Source organism: Mercenaria mercenaria, chromosome 19 (genome assembly GCF_021730395.1).
Source record: "Mercenaria mercenaria strain notata chromosome 19, MADL_Memer_1, whole genome shotgun sequence".
Taxonomy (NCBI): Eukaryota; Metazoa; Mollusca; class Bivalvia; order Venerida; family Veneridae; genus Mercenaria; species Mercenaria mercenaria.
In genome coordinates, this window is record NC_069379.1 from 37,055,531 (window position 1) to 37,072,434 (window position 16,904).

General features: G+C 33.9%; 1 long non-coding RNA gene across 1 annotated transcript in view; it reads left to right on the forward strand.

Moving 5' to 3' along the window:
- The first annotated feature begins 11,920 nt into the window (after positions 1–11,920).
- The window catches only part of LOC123542936 (uncharacterized), a 48,612-nt gene continuing 43,628 nt past the window's right edge, over positions 11,921–16,904 (forward strand). Inside the window, exon 1 of the long non-coding RNA XR_008368573.1 lies at positions 11,921–13,729. This is a non-coding gene — a long non-coding RNA (uncharacterized LOC123542936). The remainder of the gene's footprint in view (positions 13,730–16,904) is intronic.

Genomic DNA, 16,904 nt, shown 5'->3' on the forward strand with positions numbered 1-16,904 from the left:
TGTCATTATTAAGTTAACGGTCAGGTAAATAATAAATAAATTACTTACAATCGATGACATAAAAGTAATTCTTCTGCTGATCGCAGACGAAACAGTATTCCTTGCTTACATACCTGAATCTTTATATTTATCGATACTGTTCCAACTGTATTCATTACAATCAATGCAAGAAATATTATTTTATTGTTGGTTCGTTATTAAACTACGACGCAGAAATTTTGGGATAAGACAAGACAAAAAGTTTTAATGAGTCCACTACAAGTATTTATGATCAGTATCTTAGAATAAGAATGATCATAGCTAGACAAATGTGGCAGCCTTATCATACAAATGTAAACAAAGGCATTATGAGCCTTTAAGACAATGTACAATACTTGTAAATGTTGTAACTGAATTATGCTGAATGTTTTTATGCAAAGTAAAATAAGATCTTGGAGTTCTTGAAATTTATTAACGAATGGTTTGTTAATCAAATACAGTGACTTAAATTAGGTTTATATATGTCATATGTTTCTTTAACTTGAAATCTTATTAACGGACACTGCTTTTAGTGTTTGTCTTATTATTGTACATGTGAAATACGGTTTTAATTTCGTAGTGTTCGTAAATAAAAGATAAAAATGAAGTGACTCGAAATATCACTGTGTTACAGCCAGTAATTATAAATTAAGCGAATTAGAATTCTATTAAATATGGTTTATAAGGCATGAGTTAAGTAATATATATGATGTTAAAAAGGTAGAATTAAGATGTACTTAATAATGAACTCATTAATAAGTCTTGAGGTCCCCGCAGTCAAATGTTTAAGTGATTTTGAATGGCTTTGGTGTAAAGTTCTTTCACGTGGGGACGAAGTGACCTTATGTACGGAATGTCAGTGTTTCTATTGAAGCTCATGCCCATGCTGTCTCCAACAATCACCGAAATCTCTTGAAGGACGCCACATAATTCATGAGTCGTTACACAGAAAAAAATACAAAAATAAAACTTGGAAAACATATGCATCACAATTTTAACACGCAAGTCAAAATATGGGAATATCGCAGTTTTGGCTTTGTCCATATACATTGCAAGTTGATTTTTAGACATGCTTTGGACTATTCAACGCGCCAATTATTTAATTTGAAATTGTAACTTTTAAAAGATATTAAAGGTTGACAACAGCGGGTGTAAAGTGTGTGCTATGCTGTGCTGTGCTAAAAAGTCGCCCCGACTTCGTCTCAGTGTTGTTATATTTTCTGGTCCTTCGGGATCATTGATTTGAACTCATTTAGATTTGAAGGTTGAATACTGCTTAAGCCGGTGCTAGGGGCGGGGGCAGTGTTGCATTTTCCATTACTTCTCATGCACAGACTAAATCAAACCGAGTCTGCAATATTCACTGTTTGTATTGTTTTCGGTGCTTCCGATGGATTTACATTTTAGATGATATTTTTTCTACGATATCTGAATAAAAGACATTTCGGCATTACTTCCAGTTTATAAAACTTACAGAGCTACCTTAATTGTCATTCTTTTACACGTAATTTGTTTATAGTCCCTTGTCACCAGACTAGAAACAATTACCATTGGAATAATTATGGTTGTGCATGTTTATTTATATCACACCCTACACGTTTGTAAAAAAAACAGAGATATGGTCATAAAAGTGATAAGAACATGTTCATTTTAACCTGAAGCTAATGGCTTTGTCTCATGATATTCCGTTTTCTGTCAATGATCAGTTTAGATTCGTTTGTTTAAATTTCTGTTTTTGTTTTGTTTTTGAAGAAACGGGCTATTTTTTTATTCACTTCACAAGTGTTAATTTTACTATAACATGATATATAAAACAACCAATCATGTTTTTGTTGTTTTTTTTTTTTTGCAACAACACTTTGTCTGATATATATGATTTTCATTACTTACTAAAGTCTACTCAGATCAATATAATTAGACTCTAACTGTTAACTAGCTAACTTCATCAATTAGTAAAGACGCGATACTATAAGAATTCCAAAGAAGTTGCATGATAAACTATGCATGAGTACTGTAGTTTATAACATGATTACAATAAATAGACCCTTGACGATTATTAGTAACCTGATAATATTAAGCTACCTGTAGCTTAAAGAGGTCTGAATACAGTCAACACTATAAATTATTGTATTCCTCGGTGCGTTAAATTCTTTTCTTTTTCAAGAAGTTTAAATTTACAGCATTACGAATGCTCACCTAATTTATCCATGCAAATTTTAACAAACTGAAAATTGTCATGTTAGTCACTAATCCTGGGTATGTCATATTGACACTCGACCGTCAGGCATAGGATCATCACATATATTTTCTTTCATAGATCTTATATTCTTGCACCATATTACGCAATAACCGTATTACCGAATGTATATTTTAAGTCCGTGCACCTCGTTTTACTTTATACGTAACAGCGTGCATGGATATCATAGGGAAAATATATAGGAAATATATCTTACTGAGAAGTGAAACAATGTCTATAATATCCACGTAGGCGTAGTGACTATACTAAATCAAAGAAGTATAAAATACACAGAATGGCAACTGACTGTAATCTCGCGTGATCTCATGTCAGAGCGTGAATCGGCGTTATCTTAGTAAAAACAAACATCGGCGAGTATGAAGTTACAATTTGTACCTTTAAAACTACATTTAAAATACATGTTAGCTTCTAAAACAACATTAGTTTAATGTTAAATAGTCTTAAGACACAAAGTACACGTTGCTTACCATCAAAAGAAGCGTGGTCAAACGGTGATAACTAATTTACCGATGAATAATTGCTTACGCATACAAAATGGCGCGTGGAAAACGCGTCACTTCTGGTAAACGAGATCTCATTCAGTAGTCACGTTTTTTTGGCGAGATTTGCTCTATATGCCTTTCAAGTTGCCGATCTATTTATTTTTATAGCTCTTTGGCTAAATTATAAGAAACAAGAGAAGAAATGAACGAAATAATTTTGGATGCTATGATAATTTATCTTAAGGACATTTCCTGTATTTCATGAATTTGATTGAAACAAATAACATTGTGTTAAAACAAATGAAAAATGAAATGGTACAATATAACTCATTGGTGTGTTGTGATTGTTTGTATTTATAAAATCTTATTTGTGATTTATTCCTATCTTCTGACTCATCTGTATTTTCGGCATGCCTAACACCCTACCAATGATATTTCATGTAGTATATATATACAATTCATCTGTTATTTTTGCATGATTAACAGCTTATATTACTGATATTAATATATTTAGTAGCTCATCTGTGATATAGACATTGCTTTTGCCTCCAAATATTTATCAATCACCTTGCATGTGTAACAACTGATCTATGATTCCTGCATGTGGAACAATTGATATTCGAATCCTGCATATCTTTGAAACGATCTGTGAACTATAATTCTACATATATGATAGCTGTACATATATCAACTGATGTGTGACTACAACGTGTGTATCAACAGATATATGGATACTGAACATGTAGCAAGTGATGTGCTATTCTAAATGCGAAATATGACAGGTTTATAAATTCTACACATTTTGCAAGTGATGTATAACTCCAACATGTGTAATGACAGATCTATGAATCCTTCACGTGTAATAAGTAAGTGTCTGACTACAGATCGATGGATCCGACACATGTAGCAACTGCTATATGATTACAAAGTGTGTAACAGCTAACCTATGGATCGTGTAAATGTAGCAACTGTTATATGAATCCATCATGTGTAGCAACCGATCTATGAATTCTGCACGTGTAAAAACTGATCTACGAATCCTGCAGATTTAACAATTGAAGTATGACTACAACGCGTGTAACTATTAATATATGGATCATTCAAATATATGAATACAACGTGTGTAACTAAAGTTCTATGAATCTTGCCCATGTAGTAAATGATGTATTATTCCAGCATTAGTATCAACTTCTTCATGGATCCAGCTATTGTAAAAAATGATCTAAAAATCCTACACATATAGCAGCTGAAGTATGATTCCAACATGTGTAACGGCAGATAAATTATTCATGCAAATGTTACAGCTGATGAATAACTCTAACATGTGTAACGGCAGATAAATTATTCATGCAAATGTTACAGCTGATGAATAACTCTAACATGTGTAACGGCAGATAAATTATTCATGCAAATGTTACAGCTGATGAATAACTCTAACATGTGTAACGGCAGATAAATTATTCCTGCAAATGTTACAGCTGATGAATAACTCTAACATGTGTAACAATTAATCTATGACTAATGGATGTGCAGCATCTGCTTAATGAGTCGGCGATTTGTGGTATCTGACGTTCAACAGTAATTCCGAAATGCAGAACAACGGGTCTATCTAAATCTTGCATTTCTTCGAACAGATCTATTAACACGACATGTTTTAACTATGCATGTCTATCAGCAGACCATTGAATCTTGCATGGTGTGAACCTTGTATGAATCTTGTATGTATTTCACCAGGCATATGACTCTTAAAAGTATTGCAGCTGATTTACGGCTGTATTTCTGCTGTCTGCACATACTTCGCTTCTGAGACTTCTGCATGCTTAAAAACTTTTCTGTGACTGCTCAGCCTCTATAACAACTGCATGCCTTACTTCCATCTTTATACCTGCATGAGTAGCCATCGTCTATCAAGGTATTTTCAGATATTTCAATTCCTCATTTTAATTTACATTTTGTAAATTAAATAAGATAATTAGTAAGTGGCATTGTTAAATGTAACGAACCCAAAATGACAATCGACGATTTCCGTGCATTTACGTATCCTCTGTAACCTATTTCGGTATTTTTCTGCCGTACCAGGCAACTGTTTTCATAACTACCGAAGAATGCCGAATTCGCAAACGTAAATGAACGGAAATTGCCGATTGTCATTACAGGTCCATTAGCAAACGGGAGATATTTATCTAACAATTTGTATAATGTCTGTATAGTAACAGCATCAGGAAAACAAACAAAAAATGCAATTGTTGTAAATAATTTGTCGCTCTAAAGAGGAAGTACAATCGGAAGAAATATGGATAGTTGCCGATTAATGCAATATTTATCTCCACTGACAAAACTGGCAGCCTTTTTGGGTAAAATTTCTACATATCTTGTATAGATAGATTATGTACTTCAGATTTATCTAAAATGACATTTAAAGTCTTTATTTCTTTTCTTTTAGGTGCTGAATTCAAATCTTCTTACAAAACAAATACAACAAGGAAAAAAGGGGGGACCCGCAGTGAAGAATCGACTGGACTACTTGAGTTTAAGAACACATACAATGCAGTCGCCTGTTTACTCAACGTTGTCAATGACGAAAGTATTTGTCATCTGACCTTATTCCAAAAAGTGCAAAGCAAAAATATCTCAGCGAATTTCTTGCGAACTGAGAGAAAATCTGAACAGACGCAAACGTATGCTAAAATTGTAGACGATTTTTTCTCAAATGAAAATTATCCGACAGGACAAAAGGGAGGGGTAGATAGAATAAAAAAAACTTGCAGTGACGGGGATTTACTACGCGACAATGGATATTTCGGTCAAAATAGCACTAGGTTTTATTATTCTTCCAAATATAATTTCTCATATTGTAAGGTTCCGAAATCTGGGTCAACATTTTGGACTCAAGTTTTTCATATTCTTAAATATGGAGTTAAAGTTGCAGATAAAGTATTTTCGAAAAAAAAACAACAAGTGTGCATGGTTCAGCGGGATCACTTATGGTAGATATTTTTAGTAATTTACGAAAGAATTCATTGTCCCTTTTAGTGTCACGTGACCCATTCAGTAGGTTGTATTCAGCATATATCGATAAATCATACCTACTTTTGAACTTTAAAACAAACTTTCATATTAGACTCCTTAGACCAACGGTACATAATAGGCAGTGTCCAGTTGATGTAACATTTCAAGAATTTCTCGATTTTATCATATTTGCTGCCAGAGAAAATCGAACATTAAATCGTCACTGGGCACCTATTTTCAGTCTTTGCCGTCCACGTGATGTAAACGCTTACATTTTAGTAAAACAAGAAAGCTTTTCAAAGGACACAGAGTAAGCATTGCAAGCGTTTGGTGTTGAGAATAGAAAACTTGAAGTAATAAAGTCAGCGCTTCATGATCATAAAGTTGAAACGACAGTCCCTGGTGTTATAGAAATGGTTTATAATAGAATCCAGCACAGTAAATTACGAGCTTGCGTGGACGGAAGGAACATAGCAATGAGACTGTGGACTTCATTGAAAATACAGGGATACCTGAAAGAAAAAATAAATTCCAAGTCAAATGTTTAATAACGCAGAACATTACAATAATATTCACTACGTATCGCAGATTATATTGAATTCTATAAATAGAACCAAAATGACGTCATTAGAAATGAAAGATCAGCGTTATAAAGCACTAGCAGACGGTAACTGTTACAGTGAAATTAAGGAAGAAACGATTGACGGCATTAGAGAAGTGTATAAATTAGATTTTGAAATGTTCGGTTATTCCACAGACCCCCCTGTTGATTCTCACAGACGATAGATAAAATTAGTAACACAACATGACATATAGGTCAGAATAAACATTTTCCCAAAACCGTTGCCATAACGTTATTTTCTGGTGATTAAAACAAAACAAACTGCATATTTAAATTTGTAAGTACGACCTGCAATTTCTAACAGTATTGAAATGCCCATTTCTTACTAGGCAAAACTCTGTTGATTTGAAATCTCGCTCGTGGTTTAGATTATTTCATTTGAAGAAGCCATCCAGCGGACTTCCGTAAAATTCAGTGGTTCTACCCAGATGCGTGCCTTTTTCTGAAACAATGACTGTTAGAGGCACCTTGCGTCTTTCAGTATATAATGAAAAACTTGACATTCGCCATAATAATGACATATTACCTTGATTCTGTGACGGTAAACCATACAACTACACAAATGCTCTATAAATTTTAGCTCCAGTCATGTAAGAGCTTAAAATGAGACCGCAAGCAACGTATTTACCTCTAAATATGATGAAAATATGTATTACTATAAAAGTAGAACTGTATTTAGTATGTTGCTTTTAATAACAATACCGGATGTAATTAACATCAAATGTAATATATGATAAAATTATTTTTCTTGCCTTACATAGCGGGACAAGACTATGATATCATGAATACCACATTAAATGGAAAAGACCAATTGCATGTACGTATTGAGAAAATATAATTTTTAAGTCATAAACTACATGCAGGATTTTTTTATTTATAATATTTTTAGAAATCGCCTGTGTCAGAAATAAGTTTTCTAAACTTTTGGAGCAAACAGGTTTCGTATTCCTTACTGTCCTTTCGACAGGGATCACACTGTCTCACACAGGCAAATATGTAAGATCCTTACATTTAGATTCCTAACATAATATCGGAGTATGCACGTTCAGCTATATATATATATTACTTATTTTTCATTGCCGACCAGACTGTTGCAAATCTAAAGCCGACTTAAGTAAATCTTATTTTCATATTATGCTTACTTTTGAGACTAGAGCGGAATCCAATATTTCAAAGAACTTAGTCAATTGAATCAACTTAAGCGCGTAAGATACTTAAGAAAAAAATATATGAGCTATTGCAGTCATGTGATTGTAATAGTTTTTGTTGATAATTGTTAAAGTGGTATCCCGTTTGATAGAAACAAAGAATATTCAGTTCTTCCCAAAAATCTTTATGTTATGATTCAACCAAATAGTTTCCTTTTCCCAACAGAAAGGAACATTTATTATATCTTAATATTGAGGTTTGATACTTTCATTACAGGCAATGAACTAAAACAATAGAAATTCTTACGTGACTTCGGTGAGCTCAACAAAGCAATTTCAAGCACAAATATTAATGTGGAATGTAAAGTAAGTTACACACTAAAAGTCCTACCAAGATAGTTACAGAAACAATGCATATGCAGAATGGAGAGACAAAAATAATTTTGACAGCTCGTGAAAACTAATGACAAATTTTGACAGGTGAATGATGACTCATGACCTAATTAAAATTTTTCTGTTTTTTCTAACTTCCAGATTGATTTTCTTAAAAATGGATATTCTATATTGTAGCTTACAACTTATAAATTAAAACAATAAAAGAATATATTGTTACTTACTGTCGTTTTATCCAAATCACATGAAAATTCCTATCGTTTCAGTCATTTATCACTAATTGAGGATTTATCTAATGAGCACATGCATTGGAAATGCAATTTTAATATCGATTTAATACCGATTGTGTATTACAATAATGCTAGACTATCTCAGCCGTGATGTGTCCTTAAGAGATTTTATTTAAATTTCTTAAACTTACTGTTTACAAGATTCCACACTATTACAAGATGAGTTAGAAGGCTTAACATATGTGTTCCCTGCATTGTTTTGAAAATGATGGCTCTGTTTTAGTACATTATTTTCCGTCTAAACAAATATAGGCAAATATTTTGCATAATGAATTGAAGTAAAATGAAAAGTAATGCAATGTTCCCGCATATCATACCTGGGATTTTCAATAAGTAACTCAACTGCGTGAATATTATTTTCATACTATTTCATTACTACACTGAATTAGTTTGAATCTACGTCACGTTATGGAATCAACATGAATAAATAAATTGGATCAATTATTTATTAATTAGAACATCATCAGGAATGACAGTTGGAAATGAAATGGTGATTTTGTCTGAGAAACAGCAAGTGCTTTTTAGCTTGGTACGTTGATCAATGTATAAAACTCGCATTCCATTGATACTTTTGTTTAACAATAAAGAGTATCTATAATCAATTATCATTGATATTTGGCAATGCCTTAATTAGCATTTTAATGTTGTAATGGGCATTATTACCTTGTCAAATGCAATTATTAGTTATTTTAATATGTAGATGTATAATGCACTAGGTTAGCATGTTAATTTAATAAGGGCTTGATAACTATTTTAATGTAATACAGGACTTGGTTTTTAACTTAATGATAAAATGGGCGTCATCAATACGTTAATGTAGTATCGGGTTTGATTTCTATTTAATGTATGTGATCTTGATTTTCTGTTTTGTATTCAGACTTAAAATAGATGTTTCACCTCATCACCCACATCATGTGACACAAGGTGCATAACTCTGACACCAATTTTTCTTGAATTGTGTCCCCTTTTACCTAGACTTTAAGGTTGGTTTTGATGTATTTTCACTATATCTCATTCTGATTGGCTTAGAGCCAAAGGGAAGTAACCTTTTTTAACTTTTGTACTGTGTTTCTTCCCCTTAAATTCCAGGAATTAGTCTACTTTTAGAAATCCTATTTTTAGATTTTTAATATTTTAGGTATTTTTCTAACTTTTTTATTATAAGTCCTATGTAAAAAGTAAATGCATTTTTCTGTGGTATCATGGGTCGATAAGACACTTCTTTATATTCACCTTTAGTGTATCTCTAATATTAGAGATTTTTATATTTACTAGTATTACTATACTAGTATTACTTATAGATTAAGGTGGAAGAAAATTACACGTCAAAGTTAAAGAAGGTTATAGATTAAGATGGAAGAAAGTGGCAGGTCAAAAGTAACAGAAGATCACAGATTAAGGTAACAGAAAATCATAGATTTTAGTATATATAAATATTATATGGCTTTATAAAGAACAGAAAAATCAGTTTAGGAAACAGAACTTCAGGTTTAGGTAACAGAAGGTCACAGATTAAGGTCACCAATTGAGGTGATAGAAAATCAAAGATTCGGGCAACAAAAGGTCACAGATTGAGGTTACCGTAACAGAGAATCACAGATTATAGTTAAGTGTGGTCACCTATTAAAGCAGCAGGTAACAGACAGTATTACATTGATGAATTACAATTGATGAAGGAAACAGACTAAGGTGACAGTTAATTGTCCATGTATAGGTAACGTAAATTAACAGATGAAAGTAGCAGATTCTATATCAGAAGTGTTATACTTTGTTTTACAGAATAGGTTTGAGTTAAGGGGACGCATATTGCTACATTCACAGTTCATACAGAAATGCGGAAGGGATGCATATTCAAGAAATCGATGGTGGGAAAATAAAAAACATATTCCTAAACTGATATAATACTGATGGACACCTGTAATATTCAGTAATTTGTGGATAAGGATGTGGTACTATGAATGTAATAGGAAAACAGAGGTCTTTGTGAAAGTACATTCAACACAAAATATTAAGCTTTTGTATAAGGAAAAAACAGGTTTTTGACAATAACAGTGCTCCAAATAATGTTGAAGGGATGAGATTTTCTTTCTAACACACCAGGTTTGCTTAAACATGTAAAAATTTAACGCCACGTCATTTCAGGTCGGGATGGACGCCATATTTCTCATTGATAAAAATGTAAAAAAAAAAATCAGAGTGGGATTAGCATTGCAACGGCATAACATGACATTCTACACAATGAATACCTTAGAACAGATATCTAAGATGCTACACAGGTCAGGCGGGTTAAATGCATAATGGCGATCACTTGAAATTCATCTTGAAAAAGTGGTTAATTTTAGTTTATTTACATGGTTTTTAATTTTCCCACGACTTCTCGGCGATTCACTGCAAACGTATTACTGCGCCGAACGAAAGGTAACTCTAATAAACAACGGAAGACAACTTAGGTGTCAGCACGTGTATGATTTTTAAAAAAACATGTCGATGATTATAATTTCTTATCAAATAATGAATCCTATTCAGATATTCGTCTTTATTATTAGAAAATTATTAATTTCTGTGGACATTTGTCAAAAAATATTACTTACATTGGACTACTTTGCGCATCAAACTGGTTTCCGCTTCAGTTGTGAGGCACTTCCGTTATACTTTTTGACAACAATAACAAAACACAAAATGAATCAATAAAGTCACTTATAAACCGACTGCTACTTAAATCAGTGTAAGTAAATTTGTTGTTACAACATTATACATGTTCGTTACGTTATGAGATAAAGTTTATCTTGAACTGCATACTCCATTAATTACGTTTAGATGATATTGCTTTTACAACTTATTTGACCCCATTTTTACGTGAATGACAGCATTCTCGTGCAACTCGTGCAAACAGAGTTATGAAAAGTATGGTGGAGAATTCAAGGACAAATTATAAATGACATTAAAATGAGGATAACTGTATATTCGTCCAGTTTTGATCATTGACATGCCTGCTGTGTATTAGTAACTTTCGTGAACAAGATTAGAATGTTACTTTTGCACATATACACATTGATTGGACCTCTCAACCAAATGTCATACCTTATTTTAGGGATTTTTAAGACAATACATTTTCAAAAGTTTGTTGAATGTGTTTTGATATTTAAGTGCATTGTAGTTCATGAATACCAAGTTAAAAATTAATAATGGCAACCTTTCTAGGCCCTTATTGTAAGCCACTAGACTTCTGTAACGATAAATGTTTAATGTATTAAGGGGAATATACTCTTTTAGTTTTGGAATGTGGCATTCCTTGACCACCGTATCTTTTCTTATGCACTACTTTGTAAACAAACTAAATAATATGTTTTAGCTTACATATGCGAAATGAAAAGTAAGACAGTGACCATATTTCACATTCTTTCTTTAAATTAGAATCTGTAGGACATTGATAAATGTTTGGACAAAGTGAAGCACTATTATTTTCGCACCAAAAAGTCTTAATTGTTGACTTTGAATGTACACAATAAGTCTTATGTAATTCAACAATAACTTCCTTGTTTCAGTTTTCTCATTTTTATTTTAGTGAGCAATCCTTTATGTACTTATAACAGTTGAAACAGGATCCATTTCATGTACCAAAACCTTGTACTTTTTTGCAGGTAAATTTTATCATACCCCACCCAATTTTTTCTAATTTCAAAGTATGCGTCCCCTTAACATGACAGTGGTCTTATAGCTGATTACCAGCCGATGTAAAGATACAAGTAACGTTGGGCAGGAGAAGGCCGTACAGAAAGTTGACTGTTGAGAGCCTTAGGGAACCTCTTGTTTGCATCGAGTGTTTTCATAGATAGCCTGTCTTAAATTTCAGGTAAACGCTGTGACTCGAAATTACGAATGGACACAGTGATTCTTTGTATCAAACATATGAAAACGATAGCTCTTCGTTACAGATTTATATCTTAGCACGGTATGTGAGGCTGAGGTCGCTGACTACAACTCGCTTGCCGCTCGCCAATGAGGTTCCAAACTTTGCTAAGGGTGTAGAATTCTTCGGATAAGAAAGCCATCCAGCTGGCTTAGGAAAGATCGGTGCTGCCCAGGTGCTGTCACGTGATGAAGTAATGCCGGTTTTCTTCCTCTACCGTGAAAAAGCTGGAAGAGTCGTCATGTGACTTAAATTTAAAACCAATAAACAAAACATTTTTTAAAAAAAAAGATCATCATTACAGATGAAAATCATATCTCTTTGTTACAGGTGAAAACCAGAACGCGATTTTTCATAGGTTTTGTTTTTTAATGTGTTGTTTTCACTTATTTTTGATGTTTTTGATTTGTCAGTTTCCGTTTAAACGAACTGTAAGCATATTTTTCTGTTCTGTCCCGGCGTTCGATGTAGGAACGCTAAATTGATACAACTTCGCCAAATGATACAACTGACTTTAAATGATACAAAACTGACACTAAATGGTACGACCGACGCTAAATGATACAAAATCAAGGCTCACTAAAAGATACAAAACTAATGCTAAATGATACAACATTTTTAGGCTTGCTAAAAGATACAAACCGTCGACGCTAAAAGATGCAAATTTTCTATAGTGATGCATAGAGAATTTCTACATTTGTTGACGTTTACACGAAAATATCTCATTTTATGCACGACATGTCAAATGGAAATTTAAATATACATGTAGTTTTGTATGTTTCCTGTGAAATAAACATATACATGATTCCAATTGTATTTTCCTGGAGTGCACACAAGTAACATCCGTGCATTCATTTTATTCTTAAAACTAATTACATAAACTAGTGAAAATTGAAAGGAAGTTGATAAGCACTGGGATATAAGCCGGTAATGCAGGTCATATATATTATACTGAGTGTATTTTAACAGTGTTTCTTTTAAATTCTTTGTGTTTGTGTTTTCGTTTGTTTTCTGCATTGTGTTTTGTTGTTGTTTGTTGTTGTTGTTGTTGTTGTAGTTATTGTCAGATATTGTTTCTATGATGTGTATGCAAGTGTTCTGTATCGGTGTTCGAGAATGTTTATTCGAGTGTATTCGTTCTGTTCACTCAAGGTTTGGGCTTGTGTTTTGTTTATTGCCTTTGTGGTGTTTTGATTGTTTTGTGTGTCTTGTATTTAGATGACAGAGTCTTCGTTCTTTATACATGATACTTTGGCGGGTTTGTTGGGGTTTTTTTTGCGGAAGCTAGTTTGGTTGTTTATTTTTGTTTTTATTTGTAATATTTCGTTAATAACATATGATTCTAATAAATATTTTGTTGTTGTACCTGTTATTAATAATTGTATGTTCTAATTCGTTTAATGTACATAGCATTTGCTTCTTTCCATACATAAAAATGTTTTCACAAAATAGAGGTATGTTTAGATTATTGTTATAATGGTAGTTTTTCTTTTTATTTTATATTCAGGTATGCAAAGGGTGTCAGATTTTAGCTTTCTGACACAGTGGATATATACGAAAATATCGTTCAACACTATCAGAATATTTTCACAAAATAAAGGTATGTATAGATTTTCGCTCAAATGCTAGTTTTCCTTTTTAGCTCGACTATTCGAAGTCGGCGTTGACTGAATTATGGCCCCTTTTCGACATAGAATAATTATGCTTATTGTAATGTTAAAGTTTGCGTATCACCCCAAATATTTTCAAAGTCTATTGAGATATTGCTTTCATATTTTGCATTCTTGTTTACCATCATGACCTCATTCTGTAAACAGGAGCAGACAACTTAATCAAGCATTTTGACTGAATTATGGCCCCCTTTCGACTTAGAATATGCTTATTGTAATGTTAAAGTTTGCATACCACCCCAAATATTTTCAAAGTCCATTGAGATATTGCTTTCATATTTTGCATACTTGTTTACCATCATGATCCAGTCTGTAAACAGAATCAGACAACTCTGTGAAGCATTTTGACTGAATTATGGCCCCTTTTCGGCTCCGAATATGCTTATTGTAATGTTTAAGTTTTGCTCATAGCTTATATTATACTATCAAGCACTGAGAATAGTCGAGCGCGCTGTCAACTAACAGCTCTTGTTACTTTTATATTTAGGTGTACAAAGAATACCAGATGTTTGCATCAGACACAATGAAGAGACTCGAGAACATCGTTCAGCAAGGTCAGATATAGATTATCGTTAAAATGCTAGTTTTGCTTTTCACTTTTATCTTTAGGTGTACAAAGGGCATCCGATAACTTCTGACACATTGGAGAGACACGAGAACACCGTTCAGCATGATCAGCGTATTTTCACAAAATATATGCTAGTTTTGCTTTTCACTTTAATCTTTAGGTGTACAAAGGATACCAGATGTTGGCTTCTGACACAATAAAGAGACACGAGAACACCGTTCAGCAAGTCAGATATAGATTATCGTTAAAATGCTAGTTTTGCTTTTCACTTTTATATTTAGGTGTACAAAGGGTACCAGATGTTGGCAGACACAATAAAGAGACACGAGAACACTGTTCAGCAAGATAAGCATGTTTTAACAAAACAGAAAATGTATAGATAATCGTTATAATGCTAGCTTTGCTTTTTGTGCCCCCACCCCCATCAGTGGTGGGGGCATATAGATTTGGTCTTGTCCATCCGTCCGTCCGTCCGAAGTTCGTGACATGCCTAGCTCAAAAAGTAATTGATATAAATTGATGAAACCTTGCGTGAGTCTTTATCATGATATGAACTTGCGCACCTCCTATTTTTCATCTGGCTCCGCCCCTATTTTCTGAGTTATGGCCCCTGAAATAGTCAAAAATGCACATTTTTACCTAGTGACGCGCTTAGCTCAAAAAGTATTTGATATAAATTGAGGAAACCTTGCATGAGTCTTAATCATGATCTTGCGCACCTCCTATTTTTCATTTTGGTCCGCCCCCTATTTTCAGAGTTATGGCCCCTGAAATATTCAAAAAATGCACATTTTTACCTTGTGACGCGCCTAGCTAAAAAAGTATTTGATATAAATTGAGGAAACCTTGCATGAGTCTTTATCATGATATAAACTTGCGCACCTCTTATTTTTTGTCTGGCTCCGAGCCCTATTTTCTGAGTTATGGCCCCTGAAATAGTCAAAAATGCACATTTTCACCTTGCGACACGCCTAGCTCAAAAGGTATTTGAAGTAAATTCATGAAACCTTGCATGAGTCTTAATCATGATCTTGCGCACCTCCGTTTTTAGCTCATCTGATTTTTTGAAAAAAAATGATGAGTTATTGTCATCACTTGAGCGGTTGTCGGCGTCGGCGTCGGCGTCGGCGTCTGCGTCGGCGTTGCCTGGTTTAGTTTTATGTTTAGGTCAGCTTTTCTCCTAAACTACCAAAGCTATTACTTTGAAACTTGGAACACTTGTTCACCATCATAAGCTGACCCTGTATAGCAAGAAACATAACTCCATCCTGCTTTTTGCAAGATTTATGGCCCCTTTTGTACTTAGAAAATATCAGATTTCTTGGTTAAGTTTTATGTTTAGGTCAACTTTTCTCCTAAACTATCAAAGCTATTGCTTTGAAACTTGCAACACTTGTTCACCATCATAAGCTGACCCTGTACATCAAGAAAATAACTCCATCCTGCTTTTTGCAAGAATTATTGCCCCTTTTGGACTTAGAAAATCAGTTTTCTTGGTTAAGTTTTATGTTTAGGTCAGCTTTTCTCCTAAACTATCAAAGCTATTGCCTTAAAACTTGCAACACTTGTTCACCATCATAAGCTGACCCTGTACAGCATGAAACATAACTCCATCCTGCTTTTTGCAAGATTTATGGCCCCTTTTGGACTTAGAAAATATCAGATTTCTTGGTTAAGTTTTATGTTTAGGTCAACTTTTTCTCTTAAACTATCAAAGCTATTGCTTTGAAACTTGCAACACTTGTTCACCATCATAAGTTGACCCTGTACAGCAAGCAGCATAACTCCATCCTGCATTTTGCAATAATTATTGCCCCTTTTTGGGCTTAGAAAATCATTTTCTTGGTGAGTATTATGTTTAAGTCAACTTTTCTCATAAACTAAACAAAGCTATTGCTTTAAAACTTGCAACAGTTATCACCATCATAAGCGGACGCTAAAACATCAAGAAACATAACTCTATCCTGCTTTTTGCAAGAATGATGGCCCTTTTAGACTTAGAAAATCATGGTAGGACAATATTCTATATACAAAAAAATCAGATGCGTCAGCACCCGCAAGGCGGGGCTCTTGTTTCATTTTTGGGCCGCCCCACTGCCTATATCGAAGAGTTAAGTGGTGCTTGGCCACCTAGGACCATCCTGGCATCCATTGCATGCCAAAAATCCGGGTCCGAAATTTCGACCCAAAACTGCTATTTTTCCTGACCCCCCTCGTAGGAGAATTGTCGGATCTGGGAGGGTCCTATTACCGCCACTTTCACTGCCTATATCGAAGAGTTAAGTGGTGCTTGGCCACCTAGGACCATCCTGGCATCCATTGCATGCCAAAAAATCCGGGCCGGAAAATTTCGACCCACAAACTGCTATTTTTTCTGACACCCCTCGTTGGAGAATTGTCGGATCTGGGAGGGTCCTCATTTTACCGCCACTTTTCACTGCCTATATCGAAGATGTTAAGTGGTGCTTGGCCACATAGGACCATCATGGCTCCATTGCATGCCATAAAATCCGGGTCCGAAATTTCGAACCCAAAAT